Genomic DNA, 27,728 nt, shown 5'->3' with positions numbered 1-27,728 from the left:
TATTACACTGTGCTTTATTATTATCTTTTATTAAAAATCAATTCCTTAAATTTTGCAACACCATATGCAAAAATAAAGATAAAAGCTCGCATCTATCTCGCGAGAGCCATCACAGGACTCCGGCCCGTGGAAACATGTAGAACAGTGCAATAAAACAAAATATTAGAAAAACATGATCTTTGCAATGCATTGAAATGAATAAGGAAAAACAATCCCGTAGCTCGGGCTTATCAAGCCCTCGACGAATTTTCGATCACCGAAGCACCATATGCATAAACCATAACATGTTATATGTAAAGTAAATCACATACTTTCAATTTGCACATTTTTCAAATCAGTTACAAACTCATAACCCATAAGCATAACCACAAAAATTTCCAGAATTTCTCTATATGCAAATTCAAGTTTATGCATGTTTTCTTTTAAGTGGGTTTCCTTACGTGCATACATATTTTCCAAACTGTGTGTCTACTCATGTTGGTTGCAACACCTCAACAAGCGTGGCATATGCACGTCACTATATGTTCTTGTCATGTGCATGCCCCCTTGTAAATGCAAAAACATCAATATATATGTATTTTCACATGGGTGTAGCCAGCAATAAAATGGGGTTGTTTGCAATAAACATAGGCACATCAATACAACTACTACAATACTACGTGACAGTTAAATGCAAAAGTTTAAATAAGTGCATGCTTGTTGTTCCAGGATTTGATTCAATCAATGCATGTCTGTACGTGCCCATCATTAACGCTGATGTGTATGCTTTAAGGAAATATTTCTGTTTGTCAGTACTTCAACACCCAACCCATGTCCAGCCAACACCCGGTTGGTTATGGCAGCGTGCACACAGTCCCCAGTCCGAGCCTGTGTAGCCTGTCGAGGTTGGACAACATAACAACAACATAGGAACTTAACAGAAATATTTAAACTCTATACATATCTCACCTTGTATATATATATTTCCTCTTATTTCCTTTTTCTTTGTTAAACAACCCACAGTTAAATATTTTATTTTATATTATAAATATATATATATATATATATACATATAAATTTTTCTTCTTATCTAAAACACCCAGCCCAGCCGACCCTGTCGGCTGGGTCTGACAGCATATACACAGGCCCAGTTTGGGCCTGTGTATGCTGCAAGGAAACCACAACATATTCTGACAGAAATAAAATCATATTGATATTTTATTAAATTTTTTTTTTTCAATCGCAGAAAATCACAGGCCAGCACCCATCTGACTGAGTCGGCTGGGCCTGCCGTGGCCCGACCCACAAGAGCACAACACATCGAAACAGAATATTAACATATATATATATATATATATATATATATATATATATATATATATATATATATATATATATATATATATATTGTAATGCATCAACACATGCCAGCCAGCCAACAGGTTCGGCTGGGCCTGCCTCGACCCTGTCGTAGGCTCGCCTAGCACCCAGCCAACTGGGTGTTGTGCCTGACGCACCCTGCCAGCGTGCTGGCAGTCAGCCGAGTGCTACTCGACTGGGTGCTAGCCAGCCAACAGTAACATAGAAGGAAAACAAAAAAAATGTTTTTTTAAAGAGTAAGTCCAGCCCAGCCGACCCTGTGGGCTGGGTCCAACAGCATATACACAGGCCCAGTTTGGGCCTGTGTATGCTGTCAAAAACAACAACACTAGTGTCAACCAAGACACTTGGTGAATACATATATATATATATATTTTGTTGGAAAACAATGAAAATACAGAATATGTAAATGGGTATCAGTGAAAAATCATGGATCCACTGCTCCTCCATGGATTTCCATCAAAAGATGCATGAAAATCCAATCTCCACTCGATTTCTCATTCGTTTCAAGAAGGGGTACCCGTACCTTTATAGGAGAACACGAGTAGAGGTTGCAGAAGGTGCTAGGGCTGAGCTACGTTGCCTCCACTCTTCTTCTACCTCCTTCACTCTCCCTTTCTTTCTCCCCTTTTTCTCTTCTCTCCTTTCCTGTTTCTCTTTTCTGTTTTATTCTAAAGCCAAATGAGGGAGAAGGGCTGCCCCCCCCTTCTCTTATTAATAGCTGGAATCCAGAATTAGGTCTCTCTCTAGGGAGTTTCCAGATTTTTGGACTCCTTTCCTTTTTTTTGACTTTTGACCGCCTTTTAATTAGAGAAGAGGGTTAACCCTAAACCCTCTTAACCCAATCCCGAAATTGATAAAAATTAATAAACTAATAAATTCATTTTTTTGAATTTACTTATTCTTAAATATTCAAAAGCTTTCAAAATTGGTCTTGTTGACCATGGAGACTTTTTATATGATGTTAACCTCAATTTAAAGCTCCCAGCTGAATTTAAAGTCATACAAAATGTTGAGCTTGGATTTGGATCCAGATTCGGATCCAAGATCCAAACTCATACTCATACAAAAATTTGGATTAAGACTTGTATCAACTCCAGATTTTATAGGACCTAACTAGGACCCAAATCCGTAGAAATTTGGATCCTACGCCTTGGATGCAGTCCGATCCAATTTCGGATCCGTTTCAACAAACTGCTAAAATTTTAGAAAAACGCGATTTTCGGGCCAATCATAACTCAAATTTAGAAAAGTAAAATACCATTGCGCTCAGAATTTCGAGGCACATCCAATGATATATTACATGAATATCAAATTCCGAATTTCGCCCGAAAATAACCCGAATTTCGCTTGAATTTAAAAGTCTTGATTAAGACGCTTTACCATGTTCCGATTGGCTCGCCTCGACCTTGTCGATGAAACCTGGGTCAAACCCAAACTCTAAGACATCGGTCTAAGAATCGGGCCTCAAACGATTTTCTTACCAGACTTAGCCAAATTTTAGAATTTTCATGAATTGACTAAGATCCGAAAACACGTGATCTTACATATGTTGTGATACAGATAGGGTAGACCCGGATCTAGGGACCCAGTCAGTTAGGGAAGTTGGGCTTGGTGAGGCCTACAGAGGGTGCGTTCCCCTATTTTTGGCCAAGATAGAGTTGCATGAAACCTTCTTAAGGGAGGTGTTATGAGGATGCTAAGAATGAAAAAGGGGGAGAAAAGGAGCTTGGCTATTTTTGGAGGTTAGGATTTTAGAAATAGCCTAGTCAACTTGGAGTCCAAGGAGACTTAATCAAAATTAGGAGATTTTTAATATTTCATGGAACTTGTGTATGGAATTAATGAGGGCCTCCTATGCTTATATAAAGGCCATGTATTTCTCTTTTACAACGTAAATGAAATTTGATAGTTCTTTCTATTTCACGGCTTCCTCTCCCTTTCTCTTTCTTCATGTAACAACCCCAAAATCTTGAACTTATAACTTTTTAGAAAATTTTTGAAAGCTTTGTAATTATTCCCTTTTCAGAGTTTAAACTAGTTGTTCAATGGAAAATGATGTTTAAAATGACAAGTCAACGGACCTTGGGCTCATTACAGGCGAACCTTCCTTTACACAACGAATTTGTAACTTCGTACATTCATTGAAACCAAATAGTTTCAAAACGAGGTTTTAAAGTTTATACAAAAAGTGGAATTTTCAAGAAACCCTTATACTAAATTACAAAAAATGTCCTCAGGAGCGAAACGTCAAGAAAAGAGTCTCATTTTGATAACATCACGTCATCGCGCCATCGCTTGTCGTTTCGACATAATCATCACTTATACCTTTGAAACATGTCAGATTGATGAAAATCTGGTAGGTGCATAGATATAATAATTCAGAACGAAACTAACATAGACGTTGTTCCTTTCATAATGTGCAATTCAGAATAAGCAAAATGAACATGATAATTTTGTTTTGATATTAACTGTCGTGAGGGTACGCACAACAGAAATGTAGAAACAACTGAGACTGCTCGAGGGTTTGTTATGCTATGTATTTTGATACACCGGACAACTAGCTGAGTCCGTTCCAAAGGGAACGACTCGTGACCAAGAGAAAATTAGGCATTCGTGGCAAAGGATGCATCCAACTTCTTCAGAAGTTCTTGGGATCTACCACCTAAGATAATTTTTGGTAGTCCCGTCCTCTAACTTCGATAATTAGGGACATCGAGTCAATTGCTATTCGATGAGCATAATTATTAACAACCTATCCATCAGAGTTTTTGTATTATCTCATCCTCTCCCTTGACGGAACCAAGAGACGAATGTGTATGTCAGGTTCTATTTTAACTGACTATCCATTCAACATGCTCTGGTCCTTCAAACCAAATCGAGCATCTTACCTGTGAAGGCGATGATCACCATTTATGTGATTTTCTTTTCTTCATTATGCATTTGCACGCTACGAGGTTACAGTAAACCTCTCATCCAATCATCGTAGTACTAACATACCGTGCATGTCTGATAGTGCAGTGTCGTTACGATGAGAGGGGTATCGGTTTCTAAGAAAGACATTCCAACATTATTTAGAATTCTCAAGGTTTCGACTTTCGATTATATTATTATTTATGTTATTTTCTTTTTATTATTTTGTATTTGCATGCTACGAGGTTACCATAAACCTCTCATCCAATCATCATCGTATTAACATGCCGTGCATGTTTGATAGTTTCGTTATGATGAGAGGGGTATCCGTTTCTCAGAAAGAAACTCCAATACTATTTAGAAATCTCAAAGTTCCGTGCTTTAGGCCGGAGATTATGAGATTCTCCACCAGAACCTGTTTTGTAAGAAAGGGAAAAGAAGATGAGAGTAGGGGCTGCGACTGTCACGATTTCCTTCATGTGAAATCGTGACATAAAGAGGGTATATTAATATGTTTTGAGTGTACAATATGGGTCCAGGTTTGGTATAATATCCAGACCCGGAATGAAATAAAACAATATAAAGTTGTACATAAAGGCTATACATGTGGATACGGGTCTGGTATGATATCCAGACCCAAAACACCACTTTATCACCCCCCCTCAAGTTGATCATGGTTCTGAACCATGAACAACTTGCCTTTAAGCGTCCAAAAACGATCTTTGGTCAAGCCCTTGGTAAAAATGTCTGCAACTTGTCTTTCAGTGTTAACAAATTCAGGCTCAATCTCTTTTTCTTCAACCTTTTGTCTCACAAAATGTTGGTCGATCTCAATACGCTTAGCGCGACTGTGGTGTACTGGATTGAATGACATATTGAGAGCACTTTGATTGTCACACAACAAGGTAGACGGAGAGATCGTTTCTCCCACTTCAGTCAGTAAGTGCCTGACCCATGTGACTTCGGCAGTAGCGACAACCATGGATCTATACTCAACTTTAGTGCTTGATCTAGCAACAACCTTTTGTTTTCTACTACTCCAAGAGACTAAGTTTCTCCCAATAAAAACACAATATCCTGATGTAGACCTTCGCTCATCAGGATCTCCTGCCCAGTCTGTGTCACAATATACAATAAGTTCACGCACATTCTTGTCAGACGACTGTGAAGAATATATCAACCCATCTCCAATGGTCCCTTTCAAATATCTGAGTATCCTCTTAACCACTTCCATATGCTCAGTACGTGGTGCATGCATGAATTGAGACACTTGATTGACTGAATAAACAATATCAGGTCGAGTAAATGTGAGATACTGTAACATTCCTATTAGACTGCGATACCTGGTGGGGTCTTCATACAGGTCTCCATCATGAGCACTTAATTTTTGGTGGAGCACACTTGGAGTGGCTAAAGGTTTGCAGTCTTTCGTACCTGCCTTGCCGAGAACATCTATCGTATACTTGTGTTGAGTGAGAGTCAAGCCATGAGCCCAACTATCGACTTCTACGCCAAGAAAATAGCGCAAGGCTCCGAGATCTTTCATTTTGAATCTTTGACCTAATAGATTTTTTACTTCTTTGATGTGATCTTCAGAGTTTCCTGTGATAACTATATCATCAACATAAATTAACAATAGAGTGATCACATTCTGACTTCTAAAAATGAATAATGAGTGATCCAATGGGGAGCGTGAGAATCCATGTTTCTGAAACTCAAGGGAGAAGTTGTCAAACCAAGAGAGATATGCTTGTTTTAGGCCATAGATAGCTCTTTTTAGCTTGCACACATGTGTTTTATAGTTTTGTTCTTGATATCCAGGGGTTGTTCCATATAGACTTCCTCCTTCAAATCCCCATGCAAAAATGCATTTTTTACATCAAGCTGACTCAACTTCCATTCATGCTCAACGGCCAAGGAAAGAATAATTCGAATCGTTCCCATTCTCACCACTGGAATGTCTCATCATAGTCTTGTCCTGCTTATTGAGTGAATCCTTTTGCAATCAGTCTCGCCTTGTATCGTTCAATGGTTCCATCTGGTTTATACTTTATTTTGTAGACCCATTTGCATCCAACAACATTTTTGTCAGGTGGTCTGGGAATGATTTCCTAGGTTCCACATTCATGTAAGGCTTGCATTTCATCATTCATGGCTTCTACCCATTTAGTAGAAGTAGCTGCCTGATAGTACATGATAGGTTCATTTTCCTTATTCAGAGCAGTTAAGAAGAGTTGAAAGTCCAAAGAGAAATTGTTATAGCTGACCCACCTATCAATAGGATGTCGCATGCGATTGGGTCTTCTGACCTCAAGAGTATGAGAGGGAGTAGGTGAAGCTGCTGAGGTGTGATTTGAAAGATTTGGCGTTGTCGTTCTCTGTCTAGCATAGTAAATGCCCTTGTATTTGCCCGATACAAATGATATTTCTTCCCAATGTTGTGATCCCGATGTGCCAATAGTCTCAAACATTTCTTTTTCCTGCTGCCCACAATCTGGAGGGCAGACTTCATTGGAACTAGCAAAAAGTTCTGAATTCAACCAAATGTTAATAAACTTCGGTCATGGTAGAGGACATATCCATTGTGCCAAGTTTGTGATCAAAATTGTGTTCATCAAAGATGACATTTTTTGAGATTCTGATACGTCTGTTGACGGGTATTAGAATGTGGAATATGGATTGGATATGGCTCCGATATCGGATCCATATCCAATCACGAGTTTTGTTTTAGTTGTATCATTATGTAACATGTGTCACTTATAAGGGGCAATTTTGTCCCTGTAAAAGATAATTGTAACCCTATTAATGAAGGCACTAGGGCAGCTGTAATACCCACGATTTTTATCAGATAAATAAATTTAGATTTTAAGTCATTAAGGTGATACACAAATATTTTATTGTTTTAATTATTTATTCGAATTTGGATCTTGGATAACCTATTTGGATCCTTGAAGTAAATCGGATTTTAATGAGAAAATTTCTACAACACTTTAGTGAGAATTGGTATAGCTTAAAGCGATGTTCGGATCCACAATATTGCATTTGGATCTTCGATATCAGAATTTCAATATATATATGGATCCTTGTATTGAAACCATAGAGATCAATGTATATTTAGTTGGATCCATAGTTCCAAATCATATAATTAAAACTTCAGATTTCTGGATCCAGATTTATTAAAAGGATTTACGAAGCACAATGGATCCTGGATCCATATTAAGTTATGTCAATTTTTGGTTAACGTAAATGGATTTATATTAACCTATGAAAGACCCACAAGATCGTATCGAAGAATAAACCAAATGTATTAAGAAAATAATATTTTAAAGCTTGTAATATTTTGAATCCTTAGACATATCCAAATTGCCCAACTGGGTGGTTTCATTAAAGATTTGGGTTGCGGGTCTCAGTGGTGGCCAAACCGAAACCGTACCCGATTGGGGTGTAATATATATATATATATATACATACATATATATATATATATATATAAAATAGTAATAATAATACCAAGTATAAATATATACTGGGATCCGCAGTTGGATCCGTATGGGTTCAAATTGCAAACCCAAACTGTAGGCAAACCACAGTTACACACCGCAGCCGGATCGTGGGTCACGGACCCGATCCCAAGTTGTGCCCCGAGCATGTTACACGAAAAAAAAAAACGAACCCTGGTCGGATCCGGACCCGACCCGAACCCGTTAGGGTTAAAGCTGAGGGGCGAGAGTTCTTTTCCCCTCATGCGCCGCACTCTTTCGTTACGAAAAAAAAGAGGAAGGGGAAACCCTTTTTCAGGTTTCCTGAAAGGCACCCCGTGTGTTTTAAAAAAAAACACGCAGGGGAGAGGGGGCCTCACCTCGCAGCCCCTCTCCTCCTCCTTCACTTTCTCTCTCGTCCCCCTCCTTGCTGCATCTCCAACGAGCCTTGCACGATCCTTCCTCGACAGCCGCCGCCGCCGCCGACAGTCCCCATCGGCGACCCGCGACCAAGTATCACTGTCGGCCGACGTTCCCTTCTCCGGTAGCCTTGCCAGCGACCCCCAACAGCATCAACCTCCTCCCTCTCGCCGGACAAGGTAGGAACTCAGTAGCTTTTCTTGCTGGGTTATGGATTGGGTTTGGTTGGGAATTGGGTCTGTCATGGGGGTGAAAGGGAAAACCTATTATCGCAGGTTCAATTGATCCTGATGGGGTTCTTGGCTACCGGAAAACCCAAAGTGGGTGAATGGGATTTTCGGCAGCTGCAACATTTTTGATTTGGGGAAATTTCGTGGTAACCCCAGATTTTGGGGGTTTCCGATGGTAGCATGGGATAACTTAGATCCGAGGATTTTCAGCTGTAGCATTCGGATAATCCCAGATTTTTTTGGGGGGGTTCACTGCTAGTTTTGGTGGAAAGGAATGTGTATTGTGTATGTTCTATTCGGTAAATTGTAACCTGAGTATGATAAATCTATGTTGGCCAATAACATGTGTTTTCTTCTGAAAAATATAACCTGATTATGTTAATTTCCATTAGCCGATTTCGACTGTTTCATTTTTGTAAAACATAGCCTGATGAGTATGTTCTATTCGGTAAATTGTAACCTGAGTATGATAAGTCTATGTTGGCCAATAACATGTGTTTTCTTCTGAAAAATATAACCTGATTATGTTAATTTCCATTAGCCGATTTCGACTGTTTCATTTTTGTAAAACATAGCCTGATGGGTATGTTCTATTCGGTAAATTGTAACCTGAGTATGATAAATCGATGTGGCCAATAACATGTGTTTTCTTCTGAAAAATATAACCTGATTATGTTAACTTCCATTAGCCGATTTCGACTGTTTCATTTTATAAAACATAGCCAGATGGGTATGTTCTATTCTGTAAATTGTAACCTGAGTATGATAAATCTATGTTGGCCAATAACATATGTTTTGTTCAAAAAAAAAAAAATATACAACCTGATTATATTAATTCCCAATAACCGATTTTGACTGTTTCATTTTGTAAAATATAGCATGTTTAGGTTGGCCGATTGTGTCTATCTCATTTTGAAAGAAATCGTAACATGGTTATGAAAAACAAAATTATGATTAACAACATGCCTCGTTAATCAGTTAGTATTAACTGTATACAATGGTACATGCTTACCAGTTCATGTTAATGGATCACTAGGTGATATGCTGATCAATTAATATTACATGTATACCCTATTATATTCTGATTATTATACCCTGCTGATACTTGGACCAGCATACCTGGTTATCCTCTGGTTAAATATAGTCAAACCGTAGGCACAACACTGATTTTAGTGCAACAATATGACCTACTTTTACCATTCGGATTTTTTTTTGTTGAACTATTGCTTTCACATACCTGATTTTTCTTGAAACAATAGAAAGTGACTTCACTCGATTACAGTAACATTGACTATGGGTTTTGTATTAGGTTACACCAGTTCGTTTACTTCTCCTATTTGTGGATATTTGAGATACATTCTCCTGTATGTCTTGTTCAGTTGATATTGCAATATGCTATTAAATATGTCGTTGTTCAATATGCTGGAGCATATGAAATGTAACCTAATCTAGTAGGATATTACATTGGAAACAGGTGAGTGCATGCTTATTGAAATTATATCCCACACGGAAAGTTTCTATCCCAAAGTGTCTCTGAGGTTAGAGTCATGAAATCATGTAAACTTGGAATGTATATGACAAAATATTCCTGTTGTACTTAGTTGATGTTGGGCTCCATAGGTTTCTCCAAATTTCATTCTTTTGGGTTTCTCTAGTGCTGTGACTGATTTATATGAAATGCCATGTGCTTCTACTGCCTTTTGCTAGAAAATGTATGATTTGAATTGCTTGTATGCAGCATGTTAACTGTGTTGAGGAATGAGGTTATATTGGTTCCAAACATATGATGATGCACTTAGTGACATATGGACATGTGCCTTTCCGCGAGGCAGACACTTGGAGAAAACCCTGCCTAATGGGCAATATGGGTTGAATACCCGATACGGGTATTTGGGCTATTAGCCTTTGTATTATGGCAAGAAAAATGATGAAAACTTAATCATAAAGGTTGTGCGACCGACTGGTTTAAAGGTACCGGGGTCTTGGTACTTTACAGTTTAAAGGTACCGAAGCAATTAGAACAATGATCATAATACTGATAAGAAACTTAAATATAATATTGTTGCCCGACTGGTTTAAAGGCACCGGGGCATTCGTGCTTGACTGGTTTAAAGGCACCAGAGCACTTTGGGTGGGTTATGAAATCAATATGACAAAGGATTGGGACTGGTTAATACCCCTTGGTAAAATGACTAAGGTTGGGAATTCTACTGCTATGATAGTAGAAGGAAGTTGGGGAAATGCCCTATACTTCGGGAACATAATTAAATGAAAAGATTAACCCATTCAGATTCGGGCTTACCTTGGAGAGGGTAGGTGGTACAAAACTCCGGGGACATGTGTTTTACTGTTTCGAGCTAAAGTGACTCGATGGTCCCCAGTCCTCAGAGTTGGGGGACCCGGACTACCAATATGTCCTAAGTGGTAGCTCTTTGTTCTTCTGCAGAAGTTAGGGATGCATCTTTTTGGTTTTGGCCTTTGGGAGTTTCTCTCGGTCACTTACCGCTCCCTTGGGATTTTAGTCTCAGTTAAAATGTTCGGGTTAATAAAATACCCTTGAATAATATACCCCCGAACGTTTTCTTCTGAGATGGTTGCCTTGGCCCATGTGTACCCGTGGGATAAGAAAAGATAAACATCAATTAGAACAGTTAGGTATCACTGTGATAGAGTCATTAAAGAGACATTTGCATATTTTTCAGTATGCTTTATATTGTGAAATTGTAATGATCTGAAATTCGGAAATGGGTAAATACGAGGTGATTGAACTATTACATGAAAGTTATGCATGTTATTGTTATTGTTGTTGCATCGCCTACCTCACTTGCTTATTAATGTTGCATATTATGCCTTACCTGCTCAGTTATTGTTATTGCAAAATCGTTTACCTGCTCCTGTATATGACTGTTGATTTCTGTTGTTGCTTACTTGCTTATGTATATGTTGAAAATCACCCATGACACCCACATCTCATACTGGACTCATGATATACCTGCATTAAGAGTTACAGTTTTCCTACTTGGACGTGGTAGTCTAATTCCAATCAATTTACTATTTTTTTTTCAGGTAAAGAATATGGTTTATGAGCGGCTGCGGGATGAGGCATCGGATCGAGATTTTTGGATTTATTGTTCCAGAGATCGCTTTGGTTCCTTTTATGATTTTAACTCTGATTATTTTCATTGATATTGAAATGAAATAAATGTGTTGGGTTTTCTCTCCACCGTAATGTCTCGAAATACTTAACCCTATATTATTTCTTGTTTCTACTGTAAAAAAAAAATCCTCTTAAATTTGGGTTAAAATTTTGGGGCGTTACAAATGGTATCAGAGCCTGGGAACAATAAATCAAAGATCACGGTCGTGCCACACCTTACAAGCGCTCTGTGAGTATAATTTATTTTGTTTTGTTTTGTTATTGGTCATGTTACTTGTTCTTTTGTGATGCTCATATTAGCATATAAGTAAATTCACGTTTACAATTGATCAATTTTGACCTATTAGGTGAATGACACATCACTTCTACAAATGATTAGCGTTTATGTTGTCGACTTATCACGCCAACAAATCATTAGTGTCAACCTACTAGGTGAATCATGTACTACACCTGCATTGTTTCATTGTAGATGACCGTATTATGATTGACTGAATGGATCTATCATACTCGTATAACATGATTGATGTGTGTATTAAGGACACTTAACTAAATTTCTTAGTAGATATGTGCGTGTGTTTCATGTCGAAAGAATTGAATGTGATTTGATGTAAGAATTATCAATGCACATGAAATGAAGAATTGATCTGAATGTCTCATAAACATAGATGATTGGAATCCTATCTGCATAACTCAAACTAAGTAGAAGTTACGTATCTTAAGGTTTAGTTGATTTTCGATATATAAATGAGCACATGGTATAGAACTCATGCTTCGAGGTTAAATTTGGAAAATGTCATGTTCCTGGTGGCAATGATATGATACATAGGATAAATTTCTTAGTAGAAGTCTGTTTCACCTTTATTGAGGAATAAAATATGTCCCAGTTGTCAGGTCTGCAAAAGTCATGTACTTCCCTTTCATCAAATAAATAAAAGAGCTTCTATACCTTTTGAGATAATATGTTCAGATGTTTGGGGCCCAACTCCTAATCCTTCCTCTTCTGGAAGTAAATATTATGTATCCTTTATTGACAGTTTCTCTCGTTTTACCTGGATATTCTTTATGAAACACAAATCAGAGGTTTTTTCCATTTTCCGTCACTTTCATGCCTATGTTAAAAATCAATTCTCTCAAAATATCCAAATTCTCCAATGTGATGGAGGTGGTGAGTATTCCTCTAAAGAATTTTTAGATTTTCTCCAAGATAATGGGATGCATCGTAGAGTTTCTTGCCCGTACACTCCACAACAAAATGGAATTGCTAAACGTAAACACATACATATTGTGGAAAGTGCAATGAGTATGATGCATGGGAGTAACTTACCCATTAGTCTTTGGTCTGAAGCTTTTCACACTGCCACTTATGTGATAAACCGTCTGCCCATGCCTATTCTTGAAAATCAATCTCCCTATTATGTTCTCTTTGGTGCACACCCAGATTATAATGAGTTACGAGTTTTTGGATGCACATGTTATGTTCATATTGACAAATCCATGAGAACTAAATTCCAAGACAAAGCCTCTATATGCCAATTTGTAGGTTATGCAGATGAACACAAGGGTTACAGATGCTATGATCCTGTCAATAAGAAGATTAGAATTTCCAGAAATGTTGTTTTTGATGAAAATAATTTTCTGTGAAAAGAAACAGATGTCAATCGTGAACCTACTGGTTCAGTTGCTAATTGGTATGATCCATGGCTTAGCGCTGAACTTATTTCACCTGCTGCCGAGCATACTATTCTGTCTCCTGAAAGCATACATGGTGCGACAGTTTCGGATGATGCATCACAAGCAGAGTGTCTAAGATACAAAGGAAATGTGTATACCAGGAGATCTAGAGAGCAAACGAATGTACCTACTGAAGAACACAATGCATTGTCTAATGACAGAGAAGCACCAAGAAGATCAGGCAGGATAAGGCATCCTATTGAAAAGTGGGTTAGTTATGACAACTTTTCTATGGACTTTCAGATTTTTCTATTCCAGATTGAAAAACATGATGAACCACTTGGTTTTCATCAAGCTATCCAATCCAACAAATGGATTGAAGCGATGAATGAGGAGATCGAGGCACTTCATGAATGTCGAACATGGGAGATAGTTGGCCGTCCTCTAGACAAAAATGTTGTTGGTTCCAAATGGGTCTATAAAATTAAATATAAACCAGATGGTAGCATTGGACGGTACAAGGCGCGTCTTGTGGCCAAGGATTTCACTCAAGAATATGGTCAGGATTATGATGAGACATTCAACCCAGTGGTGAGAATGAGAACTATTCGCATTATACTTGGCCTGGCAATTGAACATGGGTGGATCCTCAGTCAGCTTGATGTTAAGAATGCATTTCTTCATGGGGACTTAAAAGAAGAAGTCTATATGGAGCAATCTCCAGGTTATGCAGAGGGAAGCACAAAAGAATATGTATGCAAGTTAACCAGAGCTTTGTATGGACTGAAGCAAGCTTCTAGGTCATGGTTTGAAAGTTTTTCCTTAGAAATCCATAAACATGGTTTCTTTCGTTCCCAACTTGATCATTCCCTGTTCATATATAGGAACGGTACCACTGTGGTTTTCTTACTCATATACGTTGATGATATTGTTATCACTGGTAATGCTCCAGACCACATTCAGCGAATTAAAGTTCTATTGAGTATGCGGTTCAAAATGAAAGACCTTGGGGAGCTGAGATATTTTCTTGGAGTAGAGGTAGATAGACAAGGTGATAAAATGTCATTAACTCAACATAAATACACTCTTGATCTTCTAGCTAAAGCAGGAATGACAGATTGTAAACCTCTACCCACACCTAGTGTTGTTAACCAAAGGCTCAGTATTTGTGATGGTGAGTTATATCCTGATGCAGTCAAGTATCGGAGTTTAGTAGGTATGTTACAATACCTTACCTTCACTAGACCAGACATTGTGTATTCTGTCAATCAAGTATCTCAATTCATGCATGAAACAAAGACTGGTCACATGGATGCTGTCAAATGCATCCTTCGCTATCTAAAAGGAACGGTGGGTGATGGACTAACATATACTCAATCTTCATGGAAATCACCGAAACGTGACATACTTGCCTATACAGATGCAGACTGGGCAGGGGATCCAGATGAGAAAAGGTCTGTTTCAGGATACTGTGTTTTCATTGGGAGAAATCTTGTCTCATGGAGTAGCAGAAAACAGAAGGTTGTGGCAAGATCTAGCACAGAGGCAGAGTATAGATCTATGGCAGCTACCACAACAGAAGTGACCTGGATTAGGCATCTTCTTACAGAGATGGGAGAGGATATCTCAAATTCGACACTTATGTGTGATAATAGAAGTGCTATACAAATTGCATTCAATCCTGTTCATCACAGTCGGACTAAACATATTGAAATCGATCAACATTTCATCAGACAAAAGATAGCCGACAAAGAGATTGAACCAGTTTATGTGCCTTCAGAAGACCAAGTTGCCGATATGTTTATAAAAGGTCTTACCAGTCATCGCTTCTGGTATCTGAAGAACAAGTTGCACATGGTTCAACCCCATGCACAACTTGAGGGAGGGTATTAGAATGTGGAATATGGATTGGATATGGATCCGATATCGGATCCATATCCAATCACGAGTTTTGCTTTAGTTGTATCATTATGTAACATGTGTCACTTATAAGGGGCAATTTTGTCCCTGTAAAAGATAATTGTAACCCTATTAATGAAGGCACTAGGGCAGCAATCGATGGGCTGGAAGGCTGCCGACTTCTCAAGGAAGGTTCTCTCTCTCTCACGTGTTTTCACAACGGGATCGTAACACCTGTATCCTTTGTAGTCATCGGCATATCCCACAAATCTACACTTCTGAGCCTTGTCCTGAAACTTGTTTCTTAGGGACCGATCAATATGCACATAACAAACACATCTAAAAGCACGCAAATCATAATAACTAGGATGAGCTCCAAAAAGACAGTAATAAGGAGACTTATTTTCTAGAACAACCATGTGCAATCTACTTATCACATGTACGGCGGAATGAAAGGCTACTGTCCACAGATTAATGGGAAGATTACTATCATGGAGCATACTCATGGCACTTTCAACGATGTGCCTGTGTTTTCGCTCAACAATCCCATTTTGTTGAAGATTGTGTGGGCAAGACACCCTTCTTCCTATCCCATTATTTTGAAGAAAAGAAATAAAGTCACTAGATGAGAACTCCCCACCTCCATTACATTGAAAGAATTGGATAGACTCAGAGAATTGATTTTTTACTAAGGAAAGAAAATTTTGAAACAAAAGGAAAACTTCCGACTTATTTTTTATGAAATATATCCAGGTGTATCGAGAGTAGCTATCAACAAAGATTAGGTAGTATATTCTCCCAGATCTAGAGACAACTGGGGCAGGTCCCCATACATCAGAACATATCATCTCAAAAGGCTTTGAAGCTCTCTTATTAATAGAATGAAAAGGCAATACATGACTTTTGCATAAAGAACAACTGGAACATTTCTAGTTTTTCTCATCCACATTGAGACTTTCTTTTGGAATGAGATTATTAGAAACAAGTTTCTCAATAAAATGACTCCCACAATGTCCTAATCGACAATGCCATAAGAAAGACTTATTACATTCAGAAATACTAAAAACATTTGCTGAAGGGAAGGAACACGACTCTAATGAAGACTTCGAATCCAGATGAATAGGGCAGACGGGATGACATGGAGCTTCTTCAAAGACATACATATTGCCTCGTCTTTTTTCTTCAGCGAATGTTTCCCTCGTGCGAAGGTCTTTGACCTGCACAGAGATGAGAGTGAATTCGACTGAAGCATGATTATCATCAACAAGCTTGGAAACAGAGATGATATTTTTCTTGATATTTGGAGCATGAAGTACATCAGTAAGTTCAAGAGTAGAATGTGACATGAGAATGACAGATTTTCCAACATGGGAAACATGATGATAGGATCCATCTCCAGTGCCAATGTTACTTTTGCCAAAATAAGGGATAGGTTTAGAAAGTTTCCCTGCATCACCAGTCACGTGAGTTGCTGCCCCTGAGTCGATGAACCACGTGCCTTGATCGTTCTGTTTTAATTTCAATTCTGAGAGGACATATATTAACAAATCTTTAATCTCTCCATTGTCTCTGATATTAGTGGGCTTTGCTTTCTGTTCTGTCTGTGGAGCCTTTCCTTAATTTTCAGGGTTGTGCCAACAATTCACCTTGATATGCCCCCTTTTGTTGCAGAGGAAGCAAGTGGGGATTGGCCTTTGTCCCTGAGTATGAGTCAAGATATTTGGAGTGGGAAGCAATCCACGTCCTTCGTGTCCATTTCGCCCTTGTCCTCCTCGCCCTCGTCCTCGACCATAAGTCACTCCTGTGGCAAAGACTTCTTGGGAATTTATATGAGCATGTGTTTATTGAGAAAATTCCTTCAGAGTCATTTCATACTGAATTAGTTTAACTCTCAGCTCATCAAAAGTAGGAAGGGCAGGCAGGCATAATAGTGAAATGACAATCATATTATAGTCGGGTCCCAATCCACTCAGAGTTTGCTACACCATATCACTGTCACTCACAGCACATCCTATAACTGCAAGTTGGTTTGTGATAGTCTTCATCTTGTTGAGATATTCCATGATGGTCATGGAATCTTTTCTCAGTAGCTGAAATTCCCTCTTGAGAAAAACCATCCTCGCCTGTGAAACTTGTGAATATGTCTGAACCAATTTCTCCTAAAGTTGCAGGGCTGGACAATTGTCGGGGATCGCAACAAGAACCTCTTGAGACAAGGTAGAGGTAATGTATGCAACTACTGATTGGTCTTTCCTTTCCCAGTTAAAATATTCTGCATTTTTGTCATACACAATTGAAGTTGCCCCTTTATCATCTTTCTCTTCTCTCGTAACAAATTCTAGCGGGACTGGAGTGGCTCCATCCAGATGATCTAAGAGACCTTGGCTCCTTATAAAGGGAATGATTTGTCTCTTTCAAATCAAGAAGTTTGAGGTGGTTAACTTTTCAGAAACAAGCTGGTAGAGGAAACTCGAAGGAAGACTCGATTGAGAAGAATGAGAATCCATAAAAAATTTAACAAGGATATTCACGAAGTGTGAAATGCAAAAATTGAACAAGGCTATTCAGGAAGTGCCCAGTCTACTGCCAGAGAAGTTTGCTGGTTTCCCCCCCTTTTGTTTTTGTTTTTTTTTTGAAGTTGAGCAACCTTCTAGGATCTGACGATCAAATACTGTCAGATTTAAAGAGAAACCAAACCTAAAATTTTCCCTTCCCCCTTTTTTTATAAGGTTTGTGATTGACGCAATAAGGAGTTCTCACACGTTGAACAAAATTTGGAACTAACTGTGTTTTCAGGCGAAACGCAGATGGTGACAACAAGAAGAAATATGCTATAAAGTGGAGACGCTTGATAGAAATAAAAACAGTTTGAAATATGCTGTCAAAGAAAAATGAAGTCTGAACAAAAAAGCTTAATATTTCAGATCTGATGCAATTTAAGATCTGAATATTCCGGCTCACGTGAAAGGAGAATGCACAAAGATGAAATGTTCAGATCTGGTGCAAGAACACGACCAAGTCTGAATATCCCAAATGAAGAATAAGATGGGTTGACTTTAGGGATTCATGTGAAACAGGAAATTCACGTGGAACATAGTAAGAATTAGGGTAGTTTAAGAGATTCACGTGAGACATGATGATTTTAGGGATTCACGTGAGACGTGAATCCTCCGAACAATGGAAGAGAAGAAGTTGAGATGAAGAAAACGAAAGGAGGTGAGATGAAGAAAACAAAAGAGAAACCTCTGGTCGTACCTTTTGGAAGCCCCTTCAAGCCCTATGTGGATCTCGACTTTGATACCATGTGAGATTCTCCACCAGAACCTGTTTTGTGAGAAAGAGAAAAGTAGATGAGAGTAGGGGCTGCGGCTGTCACAATTTCCTTCATGTGAAATCATGACCTAAAGAGGGTATATTAATATGTTTTGAGTGTACAATATGGGTCCGAGTCTGGTATAATATCCAGACCCGAAATGAAATAAAACAATATAAAGTTGTACATAAAGGCTATACAGGTGGATACGGGTCTGGTATGATATCCAAACCCAAAACACCACTTTATCAGAGATATCCAAGTCATTCGGATATCAAAACAAAAGATTGTACGTACCTCTTAGGGCTACGCAGGGTTGAGGGAAAAGACTTGGTTGCGAATAAGCAATCGCGAGATATTCGTTTTCGCTTTTCGAAATAACGAATATTGAAAACATTGGAATCTCACATGAAATTTTCTTTTTCTTTAGAGACTTGGCGAGCATGCACAAATCTACGTCTTTAAAAGCAAGCGTAATACAAGGTAGGCAGGAGCACGCAAAACTGCGTACCTTACAAAGTTATATATGTATATATGATATATTATATGTCAAAACATAAGCCTGTGTACATTACAACGCGACGACAATGTAAAAGACATAAAGCAAAACTCGAGGTAAGAATCCACACATCGAACTAAATAAACTGCCTAAGCGATACACGATATACGCAACCGTACATCGGCTAAATAAATTGCGTAAGTATTGACCATACATCGGCCAAATAAATTGCCTAAGCAGTAGCCTGTGTAAACGACCTCAACTCATATCACTGAAAAATGCAGATTTTTTTTAAGAACCATTGTGGAAATATTCTCGAAGATTCGGGGCCTTTACAATTCTAGTCACATTGGATGACTCAACCAGCTACAGGGGATCTTACATTTATCATCCAAACCATAACAAACCAAATTTTATTAATTAATAAATAATAGTCATTAAACAATTGCATTAGAAATCAGAGTGCATAAACAATTAAATATAAGAAAAAAAGTAAAGAAAAGCAGAGCACTTGTAGCTCTCCCAGAAGCGAGTCACTTCAATGATCCTCTACGGCTGGGAAAACCACAAAAGTAGGGGTGTTAGAAATCTGAGAAATTCTTTTCATGAATCCCTCTAATGAAATAAATGAGCATAAAGAATATAGATAAGATTCATGTAATAACTTATAGGTATGCAATTATGACAAATTCATAATTCGATTAAGCATTTATGCATTAGAGACAATTATTAAGTATGAGGGAACATTTAATAAATAACAAAGATCACAATTTAAGTAATACAATAATTTAACATGCATTAGGGAACAACAATATGCATTCACAACATTTAACAGTTAGGGGAACAGGTAAACATGCATGATCTAATGCATAGCAGGAATATTCATGACTTCAGTGCAATGCATGATTAAATTATTACCTCTTATTATATATTTTTTTTCATATGCATGTCCTTATTAAATTCACACAATTTAAGTTTATCTTTTTAATTACCGTTGCCCGCGGATACACCGAACCGCTAAAATCCCCGATGTCAAGTTAGGTTTTCAGTATAATTTAACACATAATTTGTATTTTATTATTAGGTTCCAAACTTAGCCTTCGAACGAAACAACCCTCAGAACATTAGACCACCCATCTAATGTCAGGGACACCAGAGACCACCCATCCACAAGTGTCATTTTTTTTGATATACCAAAACAACAGCTGTGTCTACACACCACCCCCAGGCAAAGTGACGAAAACTCTCTAAAACTGTGGCCAAGAGAAATAACCTCAATATCGGGTTAAGGGGTAATCAATAAAGCACAAAAAGTTTTTTTTATCCTCGTGGTCTCCCAAAACCGAAACTCTAACATTTTCATTCTTCGTACGGGAGATTTCAGAACGTATATTACACTGTTCTTTTTCTTTAAGTTATTATTAATAGTTTTATTAATTTGCAATTCAGCATACCAAATTAATATCACAAATTCACATTTCCAAATCTGAGGCTCATCCCAAGACTCCAGCCCGTGTAAAATGCAGAACAGTTCAATTAAAACCACAATAGCCAATATGATTTTTGAAATGCATAAACAAGTAAAGCAAGGAGCATACCGGCTCAGGGTATTCCACTGCCCATGATGATCCACTTTGATCATCCATGCATTCATATGCAAAAACCATTAGGAACATGCCAATGCATTCATTACATGTCACATACTTTCCAATGTACATTCATATATGTCAATTTAACAATGTGCATAACTAAACATCCATATGCATGTGTCCACAAATTCATGTCCTTCACATGTTTTCATTTATCACATTTATCAAGGAAGCATGAGAAGACACTCTCACGTAAGCATATAGTGTAGACACATAATTTTCTGTATGCATATGATAATCAAACTCATCTAGAACATGAGCAAGTATGTTTTGTTAAACAGCAGCATGTGTAAGATCTCATTCATGGATCATTCTCGTTAAATATGGGGTCATGCATGCGATTTTTCATATGCAAACCATACCCATCACATGCATGCGCATCCAGTTGACACAACTTTGCAATTACAGCTTAAATTAAGCATGGCATACTCAAGTCAAACATATAGAAACTTCTTGCCGCATAAGACCACTGCTATTAACATAAGTAAGTCTAATGCAAGTAACAAAACTAGAAATCAGGTTACATATTTGAACACCTTCATTTTATTTTTGCACAGGCACTTGAAACAGCTTTGAAAGAATATATTGCTCAAGCAGGCTATATCAAGTTAAGGCATGTGAAAATTTCTAGTCATAGCATGTATTAAAATCTAAATACACACCTAAAACAAATAAACGCACATATATGCACATGTTTCAGAAAGCTGCACCCAGTTTTTTTTTGACAGCCGGGCTGGTTCGGTTGAACACTGCCAGTTGCACCTAAACAGGTGCTGCAGCGGCTGCCCACCCTGCTCAAAAGACCGGCAGCAAGCTGCTGTGTTCGGCAGGGTGCGACGCTCAGCTGTTCAGCCTTATAATAGTAGCCGGCTGGGGGTTGGCAGACCCCAGCCAGTCTACATAAGTCTCCCCCTTTTTTTTTTGTAGAGCACTTGCCCAACTGAGCCCACTCGGCTGAGCCCCTGCATGCACGACATGCCTGGCAACCCAGTTCCATTTGGTTCTACCTACTGTATAGTGTTTTATTATAATTATTTTTTTCAACTAAGTACTTGACCCAGTCGACACAGTCGGCTGGGTGCTGTGTAACACACCAGACTGCCCTTTAGGCAGTCTCCAACACTGTCCAGCCGAGAGGTGCATGTATACAAACAACTAGTCGGTACGCAGGTTCAGAAATAATTTCAAGTTCGTTCCAATATTCAGTCTAGTAATAACAACAATAATAGGCTAGATAACAAAATATCCTACATCAACACATGGCCCTTAACAGAATTTAAATACATAATCATTATAGAAATCGTATACCACTGCCTCCCAAGAAAAATCAGAACATGCAAAATAAAACTTTCTATTCATGCATCCTAAGAAATCTATATGTATGTAGGGGCTGAATCCATAACTGAGGTATAATGACAGACATCACATGAATCAACAAGTGTCTGCACATGTATCAAAAGTGACGAGAAACCAGAGATCAATACATGCTGTTTCAGGGTAGGCATCTACTGTTTTAATAATCGACCTCGTCAAATTTGTGCACATAGCTATTTTTAAAACTGAATTTGATGTTGGATTTGGTCTGTACATATTTATTTATGTACGAATCTGAGTACATATATGTATCTACATATGTATGTCTTATATATATATATATATATATATATATATATATATATATATATATATATATATATATATATATATATATTTGCGTGCGTATATGCATAAATCTGAAAATAGAATATGTTCTCAATACAAAAAAAATCAGATTCTAAATATGCAATATACCTAAACGACATGAATAAATCGGCCTTTTCCTTTTATTTTCCAACAAAAACATTGCACAAACCTGTTCTATGTTCTTTTTACCCATTCAGAACAAGAGAGAAACCCGTACCTTTGTAAAAATTGAAAAATAATTAAGACCAATGGTGGAAAAGGGGCTGGATGGTTGGAGAAGAAGGTCCTCCTCCTTCCTCTTCCTTCTCTTTCCTCTCTTTCCCCTTTCTTTCCTCCCTCTCTCCTCTTTCCCTCTTTCTTACTTTCCCTTCTCTTTTCTTTTTGTTTTTTTTATATATATAAAGAGGGTGAGAGGGGGGTGACCCCCCCCCCCCCTCTTCTCCAGCCCTTTCTAAATGGGCTGGAGAGGGTGAGTTTCTAAAAAATTTGAAACTCCTCTCTTGTTTCCAAAATTTTTTCAACTCCATGATGACTTTTCTAAAACTTTCCAATTCTTTTAAAACTCTCTCTTAATACTTCTTAGGTAAGTAGGAAGACTCTTTTAAGAAGTCCTACTCAGCCCTAAACCAATTTTTCGGAATTAATAAAATTTAATTTAATAATTAATTAATTAATTAATTAAATAAAATTTGAATTTTCAAAGTTAGTTTAATTACTCTAGGAGTCTTTTTAACCCTAACTAACTTTATTTTAAAGTTTTAAACTGAATTTAAAGCTAAGATGTTTTTGAACATGGATTTGGATCCAGATCCAAATCCAAAAATCCAAACCCATATCCAAAATGAAATTGGATCGAAATCTGGATCAAGCGTAGATTAAAGTGGGTCTTGAATCAGATCCAAACCCATATTAATTCGGATCATACACATCGGATCTAACCCGATCCAAGTCCTGATCCATTTCGACAAACTGCTCAATTTTTAAAAAATTATGATTTTCGGGCCGACCAAAACTTGAATTCAGGAAAGTAAAATACCGTTGCACTCAGAATTCTGAGACGCATCCAACGACATATTACACGAATATGAAATTCTGAATTTTGCCCGAAAATAACCCAAATTTTGCTCGAATTTCGCTTGAATTTTAATGTCAAAAGTAATTTTTTTTATCTTGCTTTGATTGGCTCGTTACAACCTTGTCGATGGGACCTGTGCAAGCCCAGAGTAAAAAACATCGGTCTAAAATCGAGGCTCAAACGATTTTTCTCCCAGACTTAGCGAATTTTTTGACAAAATATAAAAATGATTAAGTGTGAAAATTCGTGACAAAGTAAATGATATAAAGCCATTCTCGATGTGCGAAACCACACATTGAGTTAAATAAACTGCGTAAGCGATGCACGATGTACGAAACTGTACATCGACTAAGTAAATTGCGTAAGCAGTAACCTCTTTTTATAACAACGTGGCGGAAAAGTAAATGACATAATTTTTAAATGGACAACAATATACAAAATTGCATCCTTTAGTTTAAAAGCACACACACACACATACACACACACACATTTGTCCTTGTATGCAACTTTCCCCTACCTCGGAGATGGTTGTATTCGCTGACGATTCCGAGCGTAGGTTATCAAGGGCTCGTGCCTTGGTATGTGTGTCACATCCGTTGCGCCGATGGGAGTTCCCTAGAAGGTATTTTTATCGTGCTGCGAAAGATGATAAAACAAGTTTTAAATCATTGAAATAAGCGATGGTTGCATCTCAGGGGTCGAGCCCGAACCTGGTTCGAGTCGACCGGCTGAGCCAGGCTCATGCCAAGGGTGAACCGAGCTAGGCTCGGTGCTAGCCAGGCTCAGCTTGGCTGCGTATCCGTCTAGCAGAAGGCGGGGACCGAGTTGGGTTTGGTAATGACCGAGCTCAACTCAGTCGGACCTACCCAACATGGTTGGGCCACTGCTGCAGGCAGTGGCCAGCCCATGGCTGGGCAAGCCACAACTGAGATAGAGGGCAGGAGGGCGCTGCCCTCGTGTGGCTAAAAAGGAAAAGGAGGGGGCAGGTGGGGCGTCACCCCTGCCTGCTAATAGAGAAGAGGAAGGGGTAGAGGGGCGTCGCCCCTGCTTGCCAATAGAGAAGAGGGGGTAGGAGGGCCGGCACCCTCCTGCCGCTGCCACATACGTGACAGAGGGCAGGGGGCATTGCCTTCCTGTTGCTGTCAAAAGAGAGAGAGGGGGAAGGAAGGCGTTGTCCTCCTGTTGTTGTCAAAAGAGGGAGAGGGTAGCGTCCTCCTGCGCCTGACAAAAGAGGGAGGAGCAGGGAGGGGCGATGCCCCTCCTTTGCTGAAAAAGGGGAAAGAGGGAGGTAGGAGGGGTGGCACCCCTCTTCTGTCCCGATTTATTAGGGAGAGATGGGTGAGAGAGAGTGTGTGTCGCGTACCTAAGGGAGGCAGTGCCTCCTGCAAGCGAAAGGGGGAAGAAGACGAGGCTGCTCTCAGTGATGGGGCTTTGGCGAACCCTCGACAAGCGAGAGGGGGAAAACAACGTGAGGGGGAGAGAGCAGGGAGGAGGTCGGGGTTGCGTTGGGGGGTGGAGGTTGTGTAGGGGAGGGGATCCCGTCGGGGTCGCGCAGGGGAGGAGAGTGCAAGGAGGTCGAGGGGGGGTCTCTGCGTTTTTCTCTAAAGAAAACCCTCAGGGGTGGGGGGGGGGTTGGATCCAACCTGGATCCAAAACTATATATATATATATATTTAAAAATCATGAGTGTTACACTTTATCTTCCCTATCTCACGTCTCTCCCTCTCTATCTCTCTAATTTTCATCCTCTTCTCTTTCTCTCTAGTTACCTGATTTCTCGTAGGTCATGTAAAGCTTCGTTTGGGTCTTTGGATAATGCTCATGGTTCAGCCAAGTCTACATGCTACCAAGTTTGTAGAACTAGTGTGATTTTGTCGTCCCAAGTCTTTCCCTGGTGAAGTAAACCTCATCCAATGACTTCAACCTCTTCTTGATGTCCCTCACATGGTTCCTGAGGTCTGAGTATGTCTGAATCCCCTTCTCTAATCACCCAGCCTAGATTGAACCCATTGTGTCCTAGTTAAGCTTACCTAAATCTTGCAGTCCCTATAAAACTCGTCGGGCTTCAAAAAAATTTCCTAGACCAAACCGTGAAAAGCCTGGTTTTGATTTTTGGACTGAAGGTACTTCAGAGTGTCCTTAATCAACCTTCCAATTTTTAGGATTATTTGAGTCTCCAGTGCAAATAGCTAAATTTTATAATCCGGATTGCCTGAACCATAACCAGCTTGCCCCAGCTCAAACCTAAATATTTCAGCCACTTTAAAAATCTGTATCTCCCTGTTCCCGCATCCTCTAAACCTGAAATTTGGACCGAACCTACCTTAGAGTGTCAGTAACCCACTCACCAAATTTCAGATTTTTGTGTTACACCATTAGACCAAACTGAATATTCTCCCAGACCCTGTCTGAAACCAATGACCATGTCTACTCGAGTTAACCAATTTTACTTTTGTCCCTTCCCGAGTCCGAACCCTCGGCCCACACTCCAAACATATTGAAATTATTGGTTATGTATAGGTTTTTTTTGGTAAACAATTTAACAAGAAAAATGTCATGATATTTTCCAAAATACTTTTATAACGGTATTATCATGATAATATGACTTTTTATTTCTTTTCTAGATTTTAAATATGTTTTTTCTCCTTTTTTATATTTTTACTTGTTTCTTGTATGATGTGTATTTTATTATCTGTACATATTTCCATACTTATTTCTCCTACTTTTATATTTTAATTTTATCATCAGAATTTGCCTTGTGACATAGCCCAGACCTATATTTGGGACTATGATTAAAAGTTGGGGCAAAAGGATCCAGATCAGGCCGTCCAAATTATGGAGGTTGTTAGGTAGACTTGGTGCAGTGCCTATGTCAGCCAATGAGCAAGGGCCCGAATAATTGGTTTAGGTGTATGTTGTCCTATTCTTTCTTGAATGTTGACTACTATTTTTAAAACATTCATATTTCTAGTTATTCCTTGATGGTGTTTATTCAAATTCACAATTTAAAGCAATTAAGGCTTGGAGTACTTTGGTGATGGCTGTTGTAAGAGATTGACCAGAAGAAATGTGAGAAATAGGAGATCTGTGTGGTAAAAAGACAAACCTACTTGTGTGAGAAAACATTAACAAGACATTCATGATGTAATATTCAATAAGATAGAATGTGAAAGTGACAAGATACTATGTTCAGTGACTTAATAATTTCTAAAACTCTAACATGTGCATGTGGGTTACAGGCATACTTTAATTTTAATGAGCAAAGTGAGCAGGCCTCTCGTCTTTAACAAGTAGTTTAATGATAGTATGAGACAAAACAATGCGAAAAAAGATAAATAGCACGTCTACACAATGATGGAGTAAAAAGACAAAAGTAGCCTTGAAATAGAAAGCTATGTTGATGTTTATTTGGTGTGGTGTTCGGCAAGAACACGTGATTGTGTAAATGAGAAGATATGGTGTTCTGCAACAAGTACTTCGATGATGGTTGCTATCAGAGATTAACCCTAAGACATGGGAGAAGAGAGCTACGTGATGGCTTGGTTAAAATATAAACTTACTCCACTATGGGAAGACAATGACACGAAATTTACAATGCCATCTTGAACAGCATGAGATGTAAAAGTGTGTGTCAAGGTACGATGTTCCTTTACTTATAATCCCATAAAGTCTAACAATATAATGTATGTGTGTTTCAGCCATACTTTAATTTTTATAGGATAACTAAGCGGCCCTTCGTCTCCAAGAAGTGCTTTTATGATTGCTAGTATGAGAAAAGTGTAAATGAGATTTGCGCTACCAGAAATCAAGAGAGAGAGAGAGAGAGGAAGAAGAGAGATAGGAGAGAGAGGCTGCAACAATACTCCATGCCAATCCCAAATGTGGGACGTGTGGGATTTTCTTTTAATAAAATAACTGCCTTCTGTGTACAAGTACAAGATCACCCTTGTATTAATATACAGGATAATGTATAACTAAGGGGCAAACTGAAAACATTCAATACATTAAAGAATACGTTACAGATTACATGTGGAAGTCAATTTGGAACCAGACATGGACCTGGATCCAGATCCAGATCCAAATGTCACATCTCAACAACCTCCCTCAAGTTGTGCATGGTGAGAATTATGGACAACTTCCTCTTCAAATACCAAAACCTCTGTTTACTTAGTCTTTTTGTGAACAGATCAGCCACTTGATTTCGAGTTCCAATAAACTGAGCCATAATCTCTCCACTTTCTATCTTGCTTCTGATGAAGTGCTGGTCTATCTCAATGTGTTTCATCCTTCAGTGTTGTATCGGATTAAGTGAGATCTTAATCGCACTTTGATTATCACAAAACAATATCGAACTTGGTGTCAACTGATTTAGGTCAGTCAA

General features: G+C 38.6%; 1 protein-coding gene across 1 annotated transcript in view; it reads left to right on the top strand.

The window, feature by feature from the left end:
• KU70 (ATP-dependent DNA helicase 2 subunit Ku70-like protein) overlaps positions 1–27,728 on the top strand; it is a 147,358-nt gene that overhangs the window by 77,095 nt on the left and 42,535 nt on the right. The window lies entirely within an intron of this gene.

The sequence above is a fragment of the Nuphar pumila genome, chromosome 7 (genome assembly GCF_984573655.1).
Source record: "Nuphar pumila chromosome 7, dmNupPumi1.hap1.1, whole genome shotgun sequence".
NCBI classification, from domain to species: Eukaryota; Viridiplantae; Streptophyta; class Magnoliopsida; order Nymphaeales; family Nymphaeaceae; genus Nuphar; species Nuphar pumila.
Note: the sequence above shows the minus strand (reverse complement) of the source record. Positions and strands in the feature narration are given on the sequence as shown.